This window comes from Alosa pseudoharengus, unplaced genomic scaffold (assembly GCF_046254945.1).
Source record: "Alosa pseudoharengus isolate Yale_2024_CS ecotype anadromous, Long Island Sound unplaced genomic scaffold, YU_APseudo_1.1 YU_APseudo_1.1_scf_10, whole genome shotgun sequence".
Lineage (NCBI taxonomy): Eukaryota > Metazoa > Chordata > Actinopteri > Clupeiformes > Clupeidae > Alosa > Alosa pseudoharengus.
The window spans coordinates 30115801-30127496 of NW_027468565.1; positions in this window are offsets into that span (position 1 = coordinate 30115801).

Sequence of the window (11696 nt, forward strand, 5' to 3'; positions counted from 1 at the left end):
TCAGTGAAAATTACCAATGCCTTTCTCAAAGTCGAAAACAGGATACACACAAAAAGCAGTTATCATACACACTGGCTTTTTGGGACATATGGCTGCTGCTTGTAGAAGCAGGAGATTGGGTCAGGGTTTTTATTTTAGGAGGTTCCAGAGAGAGCTAAAGGGCAGAAAACGGAGAGGATGGGTGTTTTTATTAAGTAAGATGAACCATAACGTATGCAAGTAAGCAAGCACTGCATTATGTAAAATATAAGAATACTGTTTGGCACAGGCGATGCTTTCTGTACCGTTAAGTCTCAGAGTGTATTTTCTCTTATGTTGGATAATGTGGCGGATTCAAACATGAAAATGTGTGTGTGCGTACTGTACATGTTCACACATATATATGTATATGTGTGTGTGTGTGTGTTTGTATGTGTATGTATGTATGTTTGTGTGTGTCTTTCTCTGCCTTTTAAGGTTACATAACCCAAGTTTAACACTGAATGACAGTCAGTGACTGTGATTTGCCAGGACAGATCCATCATCCCAAAAGCAGTTTTTGAACCAGCAGCAGATGTGGCCCTAATCCGGCCCTGATCCACCAGAGCTGCGTAGCTCGCCAGGGGCTTGCTCGATTTCATGCCTCCACCTCTCATCAGCCTGCACCAGATGCCAACTTCACTGGTGTCTCATGCATCCATTCTGGAGCTCTTACATAAGACTGCTCTGATTCTGCCCATAGACTCCCACTTCCTTGCTCGGCAGCCAACTTCGTCTGGCAGGTTTGACTGCATTTATTTATATTTGTAGCAGGAACAACAGCACCCCCTGCTGATAGCAGGTCAACTAACACCTCATGCTACAACATAATTGCCCCTGACCTGGCACACATGTTTCTATATAATAGGTCTCATAGGTAGAGCTAATGGCTACATAAGAGGCTTCAGTTTATTTGGCTTTTGGAGGTGCTATTGTCTGTCTGTATCGTCTCATCATTTCCCCCAATTCTCTTCTGAGATCTACTGCGGACGGCGTTGCTATGACAACCTCTGGCAGTGCTTTTACACAGTCAAAACAGCCCTCCTCTGGGACCTGGTTGGCCTTTTTCTCTTCCGTAAAAATATTTCTGTGGTCTCATCTCTTGCTGAGAATTGAGGGCAAGACACATCTCAACCTCATACCCCCCCCCCCCCACGATAGTGCCGGTGTGCTTCACAACAAAGGAAGGAACTTCTTAAAATATATCTTGGCGTTCTCATCACAGCCAGCTCAACATCATGACCCCCCCCCCCCCAGCAGTAAACAATACAGATCTAGCACAAAAGAGTTTGGCTTGACCTGAGGGCTTGGAACTGAGCTGGAACAAGTGACCACAGGGAAATGTGAAGAAGATGAAGAAAGACAGAGAGCAACAGGTACCTGACGGTGAATCAGAGCATCTGCCAGTCCAAACGAGGACTCACAATGTGATACGGTAAAACTCGAACGAACATGAACGAAATAAGAACCAAAAAGAAATCCTACAATGCCCCACAGGGTTTTCTGAAGAATAGGAACCTTATATAGACAGACAGACACACACACAAACACACACACTCTAGGATTAGAAATTAACTTTTTTAAATGTGAACATCTACCTGCCACTGACCAGCATTTTACCAGGCTGGTGGTTGCTGCAAATTTAATGACACACACCCACACACAGTGTACGCAGATACAGCCTGGGCATAATCTGAAGACACACTCACACACACAATTAACAAACAGAACAAAGGTGATAAAAGGCTGTTCAGATCAGGAAAGATAACTATAAAACCAACTGTAATTGTAATGATATGAGCATCCACACCGATTAAGGATAAGGAAAGGCTCTCTTTTTGACGGATTCTGACTGGCTGTCAGATTTTTAGTGTTCTTAAAATCACAAAGTGATCCAAAAAACAACATCGTTCTTCATGTTGTTATCATCGAATGTAGTGTGGACGTCGTTGTCATTCATTCAAACTAGAGCAATACATAAAACTGTTGCTTTTTTGCCATTATCATTCTAGTTCTAATTCCCCATGCAAACATCTCTTATGAGCGGATAAGAGCAGAAGGAGACATGAGAAAGGATAGTCGCTCCGCCGGGCAGGTCGAGATCGATCGGAGAGAGCAGCTGGCATGTCACTGGAGCTGGGCCCAAAGGGGACAGTTTCAGACTGGAGCTCAGGTCAGGGATTGGTGGGGGTGTAGTGGGTCTGACCCGATGAAAAACATCCTGTTCGATACTGGACAACTGGGCCAGGTCTGTGTGTTTGTTTGTGTGTGTGTTTGTCTGTATGTGTGTCTGTGTGTGTATTTGATAGGGTGTGTGTGTCTCGTTCTCTCTCTCTCTCTTTCTGTTTTTAAATGTGTATACAGGGATATTCTGCTAGCTTTGTAAGTGGAGACACATGTTTGTTCGGTTGATTGCCGGTATATTGTGGGCTGTTTCTATTGCAGGCATAAAAGTGTGCCTGTGTACAGTACAGTACGCAGATACAGAGAGGGCACAATCTAAGGAGACTTGGATTTACACTGAGGATATGAAGATGCCCTCTGCAGGCCAAATTCTCAGCGAGTGTTCATTTCACACACCCTACACACACACACACACACACACACACACACACACACACACACACACACACACACACACACACACACACACACACACACACACACACACACACACACACACACACACACACAGACAGCATGAAGCACTCCCTTGCCTGGCTTCAAAGCCTAACAATTCCAAGGCCCCACAGGAATCCTTGCAGCAGTCAAATCTGTGTATGTCTGTGTGTATATATATGTGTGTGTGTGTGTGTGTGTGTGTGTGTGTGTGGCCTCAGTGGAATTTACAGAGCTTGCCTCTTTGAGCAGTGCACCATGATAGATAAAAACACCCTACTCATGCTGTCAATTGCACAAATACACACACACACACACTCACATACCCTTCCCAGGCCTTACCCCTCCTCCTGTCAGTTGCTACCTGGCACCATGGCCCAAACCCAAGTGGACAGAAGGAGGAAGGTGTGTGTACAGTATGTGTGTGGGGCGTGTGACTATTTGTGTGTGCAGTGGATTCTGATTTCTCTTCCATGTTCCTGCATGTCAATATGCATGGGAATATCGGAATTTTAGACTCTGTATGTGTGTGTGTGTGTGTGTGTGTGTGTACGTTTGTGTGTGTGTGTGTGTGTGTGTGTCCGTCCATGGAGGATCATCTATATATGTGTGTTTCTATGGGGAATGATGAATGAAAAAGAAAACATACCTTTTAAATAACTCCTGGGATTTGACTGATGATATCCCTTTTCTCAGTAATGGCTGTTTTGCTGTTCACCCAGCCTGAAAAGTGTTCCCATGTAGCCCACTCAGGGCCAACTCTGACAAACTATACACTCAGAGTATGTGCGTGATTGGTCAAAGACATTGAAAGCACACTGGTATGATTGGTCTGCACATCAGAGGCTTGATGTAAGATGAATGCAGCTATTGGCTGATGGAACAGGAGCACAAACATGGCATGGGGCGTGAACGGCGCGTCGCCACGACAACAAGCACAAGCAGAGCAGCAGTGCGCGAGGCGGCTTGGCTACGGCGTGAGCCGTGAGACGCGGCGGGGCTACGTACATGTTCTGCAGCAGACTCTGAGGAACTGTGCAGCTAGCCTTTGGCGGGAAGTTCCAGAACAATCCAGGCCCCATCTACAGGTGCAGCATGGAGCCAGAGGAGAGAGAAAATGTGTGTGTGTGTGTGTGTGTGTGTGTGTGTGTGTGTTGCATCGGTCCTGCAGCAGGAAGAGTTTTTGACCAGATCTCTTAAACTCACTCACACACACACACACACACACACACACACACACACACACACCACACACACACTCTTTATCTTAGCGTAAAAACAGATGTCATGTACATACACACACATGCACATACACACACAAAATGTGACCATATAACCTTCCCACAATCTACCAGCATCTAGCCAACTGATCGAAAGAACATGAGATTTGACTATTTTATTTTTTCTCATAATCTTATTTGTCTGGTGTCACATTGCTATTGGTATTCACATTGGTGTCCCTGACACAACAAGCAAGCACTTCTCAGAAAGTTCCACACCCACTGACACACACTCAGCAAGGCAACTACTACAGACTGTCAGCAGAAATTATCACTCACTAAACACCATATGCCATATTCTCTCCCTCTCCCCCTCTCTCTTCCCCCACCACTCACTCAGGCACTCTCACACACAAACACACACACACACACACACACACACACACACACACACACACACACACACAAAGTAATCATTTCCCATACACTCTTAGATACACAAGCACTAACACACACACACACACACAGACACACTGAACCTCATAGCATACTTCCACCATTTACACCAGATGTGTCGTACACACACAATCACACATTCACATACCAACATTCTGTTTCTCGCATTCAAATACATTTTTTTCTCAATATGCAATCACCAAAACACACAATCACCCAAACACAATCTCTCTCTCTCAGATGATAAACACAGTATATGGTCTCTTTAACAGGATGGCTCTGAATCAATGGCTTTTAAAATAGGTCATTCAATGACAATGAATATGAGCAGAAACACTGCAGACCAATCACAAACTGGACGGACCCAGTGGAAACTTCCACACCTCTATCACACACATACACACACACACACACACACAGACACACACACAAACACACACACACACACACACACACACACACACACACACACAAACGCAGCCAAGGCCGTAGCCAGGATTTTTCAAATACCGAGGTCAGGTTCTTCCGTTCCTTCACGTTCACTTTTCCACAATATTACTTTTTTTTAGATGCACCTGTATATCTGAGCCTTTTCCCAAATTGGCTTTGGATATTTACCCTGCTCCATCTGTTATTAAGAATGAGCTGCTTCTCCTCATCAGTGTAAATGTTGCATAATTTGCAGGGTCATAGGCTGCAGATCTTGTAGGCTACCTTCACACAGTGAGTGTCACATCTTGACTCTCACTTGGGAGGGCCCTTCACCTATCATTTCCCTCTTCTCCTCTTTCTTCTCAACTGCCTGATTTCTATCCCCTGTCTCTTGTGTTGGATTTCTTAAAACAACAAGTCTCTAAATTATTGAACAATAATTGATATAATTTGACAATAAGTAGCCTAATATTTGTGCCATGAGATAATATCCTTCACAACATTATCCATCCTATATAACATTGATATAGCTTCGTTTTCAATGCAGGTTAGCTAACTGCATCTCCACTGAATTTCAACATACATTTTCATTATTTAGCATCTCATTGGTAGCCCTAGGCCTACATTTCTCACCTTCCCTCCTTCTCGGTCTGCTCTTCTGCTGGCTTTCCAAACGTTAACTTTGTGACAGCCTTTGTTCAGGTCAGGTGAATTGAGATTAGCCTACTGCATAAATTACCAAGACGTCAAGTTTATTTTGAAATTTATTTTTAAACTATGTGAGCTGCGTTGCGTTCGTTAATTAGTTTAGGACACAGTCCGCGATAGCCGACTCGACTCTACTTTCGTGTAGGTAGGCTATCACGTGACGGTCCGTTGATGCAAAAATAATTGTCTCGTCGGCTAGGCCTATTTGTAGCCTACTTAATAAATGAAACGAAACGTAAAGAAAAAAATACCGAGGACATGACCTCGGTGTCCTCTATGGTAGCTACGGCCATGCACGCAGCCCTGGGCTGGGATCAGCTGGCTCCTGGCCAGTTGCCGACGATATGAAAGGAAATAAAAACAGGTCTGGCCTGGAGGTCAGCCAGTAAATAACGAGCAGCAAATAACCAAGCGGATGAACAAACACTCCTTATTCTCTACCGCCCCCACCCACCCACCGCCTCCACACCTGCGACCACATCTTCCAGAGAGGTCCTGATTTACATTTCTGTCATTCTCACATAGACATGGAAGGTCCTCAGGTCCTTAATATGAACCCTCCTCCTCCTCCTCTTCCTCCCCCCCCCCCCCTCCTTCTGCTCCTCTCCCTGTGGCTCTGCTCTACCCTGTCCTGTCCATGTGATGCACCTCCTTTCCTCTGCAGGGTTTATAAACTGCACCTGCCAGTCGCCCACTCGGCCTCGTGCCCACTCAGCCTGAGGCTGGCACCACTCTGCCAATCTGCTGCAAGCCATTAAGCTCCTCTCAGCTCCTCTCTTATCCACTCATCTCCTCTTTTCTTCTCTCCTCTCCTCACTTCTCCTCGTCCCCTCTCCTCTCTCCTCACTTATCCTCTCGTCCCCTCTACTCTTCTCTACTCTTTTGTCCTCTTTCTTTTCCCATTCTCCTCTCCTCTCCTGTAAACCCCTGCTCCTCTCCTTTCCTCTCCTCTCCTGTAAACCCCTGCTCCTCTCCTCTCCTCTCCTCTCCTGTAAACCCCTGCTCCTCTCCTCTCCTCTCTTCTCCTCTCCTGTAAACCCCTGCTCCTCTCCTCTCCTCTCTTCTCCTCTCCTGTAAACCCCTGCTCCTCTCCTCTCCTCTCCTGTAAACCCCTGCTCCTCTCCTCTCCTCTCTAACCCCTCTCCTCTCCTGTAAGCCCTTGCCCCTCTCCTCTCTTCTCCCCTCGTGTAAACCCCTGCTCCTCTCCTCTCCTCTCTAACCCCTCTCCTCTCCTGTAAACCCCTGCTCCTCTCCTCTCCTCTCTAACCCCTCTCCTCTCCTGTAAACCCCTGCTCCTCTCCTCTCCTCTCTAACCCCTCTCCTCTCCTGTAAACCCCTGCTCCTCTCCTCTCCTCTCTAACTCCTCTCCTCTCCTGTAAGCCCTTGCTCCTCTTTGTTATATGACGTGACACCTCCTCTGCACCTCCACGCTCCACTGGTCTGTTCTCTGTGACGAGTGGATTAAGCGAACAACACGAGCGTCTTAAAAAACTCCTCAGGGCACTGAGGCCCACTCCAATGTACTGGCATTACATCCAGGAGAATATTTGGAGCAACAGCTCTAATCTCACAAATAAATCATACATACATCACACACACAACATGCATTTACCAAACTCAGAGCACTTTTTAAACAAAAAGATGAATAGATAGTGATCAGCATACACAAATCAAACATCCATCTACGTTAACAATAACAAACAGCTAACACTCATTACAAACTTGCCATAACACACAAAGGGAAACAATAACATCCACATATCAAATGTCCAACAAACACTGAAAATGTACAAGTAAACATTTCAAACTGCCATGGCCCTCGACCATGAACACAACATACAACATGTCCACTACAACTCCAACATGCCCCTTATGAGCCCATTCAAAACACCCTCTGCTCAGATCGCCGCACAAAGAGATAACCTAACCACATAACCTACCACACATGACCTACCTCTCGGGCAAACATTAACTGTAATAATCTCTGTCAAAACACCTGACATCTCAAAACAAACACTTCAGACAACACACACACACATGCCTGCACACACGCACTTACGTACGCACACACACACACACTCACATCACACAAAACTACACACCAACCATTCTAACATCCCTATCAAAAGATCCAAAAAACACTTAAGGTACTAGAGATACCACACACACACACACCACCACCCATCCCAAATACCCTCCTCTCCAACACCAACCTGCCAGGCTGGCAAGCACCCCCTCCCTCCACCGACAAAGACACCCCTCCACCCAGCAGTGCCCAGATAGGATAGCCTACTCTGGGGGCCCTGTGCGCTCGGGCTGCGGTGGGGTGGGCACCGGGACCATGGGGAGGTGAGGGTGCCCTGGAGGCTCTTACCTGTGGAGGTGTAGGTGACCTGCTGTTGTGGTGTCTGAGTGGTCGTTTCCTCCCGCGGTGTCCTCGACTCGCTCCGGCTGTGGCTGCTCGAGAGCGTTTGCGTGGGAGACGGAGTGTGTCGGCGTGTGTGTGTGTGTGTGTGTGTGTATGTTTGAATGTGCGAGAGACAGAGAGTGAGTGAGTGTGTGCCTGCCGTGCGTCTGTTAGAGATGCTTTTCCTCTTAGAGCTGTTCCGTTAACTGGATCGTTCTCTCTTTCTCTGCCTCTCTCTCTCCCCCTCCCTCCTTCTCTCTTTCTCTCTCTCTCTCCCCCTCCCTCTCTCTCTCTCTCTTTCTCCCACCCTGTTTGGTCATAAACAGAGAGCACGTGGCTGATGCAGCAAAGCTCTGCCCCGGTGCTACATCACAAAGAGAGAGAGAGAAAAGGGGGGAGGTAGAAAGAGGGGGGATAGAGGGAGGGAAAGAGTGAGGAAAGAGGGGAGATGAAAGAGAGAAGGGAGAGATACAGAGAGAAAAGGGGGGAGAGAGAGGGGGAGTCAGTGCATGAGGCAAGTGAGGAGTATATCTAGCTGAACAGGGGTGCTGAGTCATTTCATTATACACACAGAGACACTGCATGCACACACACCTATCCTCAAACCCTAACACACACACCTATCCTCAAACCCTAACACACACATACTGTACACACACACAGAGTGTGAGAGAGAGAGATACAAACACACATCTCTCTTCTCAAACCCGAAAAACACACACACACACACACACACACACACACAGAGTGAGAGATAGATACAAACACACACCTCTCTTCTCAAACCCGAACAAACACACACACACACCTCTCTTCTCAAACCCGAACAAACACACACACACACCTCTCTTCTCAAACCCGAACACACACACACACACAGATATATATTAGTACCACAACACCACTAAACTAACACGCTACCATGTCTCTGAGGACAAGAGCAGTTTCAAACAAGGATACATTGTTTTCATGTTTCCAACAGTAAACCTGTACTGAAGTGTGTCCAGACAAGGCACAAAAGCCTCGTCTTGTGTCAACTCTGTCCTCTTGTGTTATGCTTTAAAATAGCGTTTCCTAAATCTTGTGCTTCATCACCCTGTGGTGTCATGAGAGCCGCCCAGCACCTCTCATCTTCTGTTCTATTGTTTTTAATAATCATTTAAATGGTTGAGATTGTAGGCAATTCATTCTGATCTTGCAAATCAGGGCAGCCGTGGCCCACTGGTTAGCACTCTGGACTTGTAACCGGAGGGTTGCCGGTTCGAGCCCCGACCATTGGGCCGCGGCTGAAGTGCCCTTGAGCAAGGCACCTAACCCCTCACTGCTCCCCGAGCACCGCCGTTGTAGCAGGCAGCTCACTGCGCTGGGATTAGTGTGTGCTTCACCTCACTGTGTGTTCACTGTGAGCTGTTTGTGTTTCACTAATTCACCGATTGGGTTAAATGCAGAGACCAAATTTCCCTCACGGGATCAAAAAAGTATATATACTTATACTATATATATAAATATGGTCCTTACACTAAACATTTCTACTGGTGTTCACAGTGATATGCAAACTACCCACAGTCTAGCTTTGATATCCTCAGACATCCATGACAATATACACATACAGATCACTGCCATTTGTACAGCCAATTCCATGTAACTTTAGTTATTCATCAGAGGGCAATGGACTACTATGCAACAGGTTCTAGGCTAACCAAGGAACGCCTGTCAGAATAATAAACTTAATGAGGAGGGAGTTCAAAAGCAGAATTAAAGTCGGTGTCAGTGTGACTGCATAGTCATAACAGGTAAGTATGAGTCAGATACATGTGAACGGGAAAGGAGTACAGAGGAAGTGATGGAGGCGAAGGCGAAAAGAAAAAGAGAAATAGACAGGGAAGAGTAAATAGAAAAGGGGGGAAGAGAGGTTTAGATGGAGGAAGAGAGAGAGAGAGAGAGAGATAAGAGAATATAGTGATGCATCAGGTGTGGAGAGAGTTCTGGCCCATAATGGCTGCCGTGCATCACCCAGGTGGGTGCTACACACTGGCGGTGGTTAGTGACATTCCCCCTTCACTGTAAAGGCGCTCTGGGTGCCTTGAAAAGCGTTTTGTGAAGAAAGAGAGGAGAATGTGGGGAGAGAAGACTGTGAGGGGAGGAGGAGAGCAGCTGGATGACATGAGGACGAGCGGGACACTCGATCAGACATGGTAGTGAGTCATCAGACAATCAATGTGACCTTATTATGCTGTTGCCCTACAGCCAAATGTGTGTGTGTGTGGGTGTGTGTGTCAGTGGTTCACACTATCTTACGTGGCAGGATCTCCTAAATCAGAACAAATTATTTCAGGTTTGTCATATCTCCTCTCCAGAATTTATCTTTTTATTTAATACGATTGTAATACGTTTTAATACATTCAGTGAATTCAATTCATTAATTTCTGATGATGACCCCATTTTAGCCCATTTCATCAGAACAATCCAAGATGCTTTGCCAATCCCCCTGTTATTAACATTATGAATTAGAGCATCATTCAGTGACTTAACCTGTTCTCTTCTGAGCACCAGTAAGGCCCCATGTCACCATGTAGACAATGCCTGTTTACAGCGCTGGCGCTCTTTAGGAGGACAGAACGCCCGTAGGTAGGGGAGAAAACGGCCCCGTTCGTGTGAACTCCGTGGGCAGATAAAGCTCTGTGACTCATCCTTCTATGGACTTGAGCAGAGCTGAAGTGCAGTGGAGTTCAGCCAGGACTGAAGTGGCTGCAGCCTGATCCTCCAAACACTACAGCAGATAAGCATACCCCAGCTTCCAACAAAAGACTTATCTCAGACCCTGTGTGTGTCTGTGTGTGTAAGAGAGACAGACAGACAGAGAGAGAGAGAGAGAGAGAGAGAGTTAGGCCTTGTGTGTGGACATCTATCTTAAATTCTTGTATTTGTCACTAGAGTGTGTCTGTCATCCTTCTATGTGTGTGTGTGTGTGTGTGTGTGTGTGTGTGTGTGTGTTGGGGATATGTCATAGTGCATCAGGTGTGTGTCTGAGAGTGTGAGCCAATGCAATGACCTCATATCACACAGTCGCTCCGCCCTCCGGTATCTCCTGAAGGAGGCGATATGAAGCAGCACTATTCCAGAAATGCCCTCCAGCTCTTCAGCTGTGGGAGCAGCACACCCGCTGTTTACCTCGACATTAAGCATTCTCATTTAGACTTGTACACTATTGCACTCTTACTGTCAATAATAAAAAAAAAACACCCTGGGTACAGAAAACAGCCACACCACACCCACTATGGATCCTATAGAACAAACCACTTTATCATGCCATTGGTCAGATCGTGATACATACAACAGTCAACCAGATACCTACATACAACTGACAGTCTGCCAAATACCATAAACACCTCACACAGACATTGAAATCTCACTACAGATGCTATGCTATGCTAAGATTAACTAGCAGAGAGAGCAGGGAGATTGAAACAGTGAGGGGGTGTGAGGTGAACATTATTGGCCGCATGGGATCTCCCTGACTGGTGTGGGGTGGTGGTGATGATGGGGATGGTGGTAAGTAGACCTTTTAACACCCATCCAGATAGCACCAGCACAGACCAAATAAAACTATATTTAACAACCACTGCTTAGATATGGACAGCCCAAGACCGGCGGAGAAGACATTGGTGAGGCACAGAAATCCTAAGACCATGATAGCAATCATTTTACGGTTAAAATTAATAATAATTTAATTTCTAGACTAGTTTCCGTTATCCATATGGCCCTTCTTGGTTTAAAACAAAGACACCCTCCCCTCCCCCAATTAAACGCTAATGTACTGGTTCAAGGGTTATCAG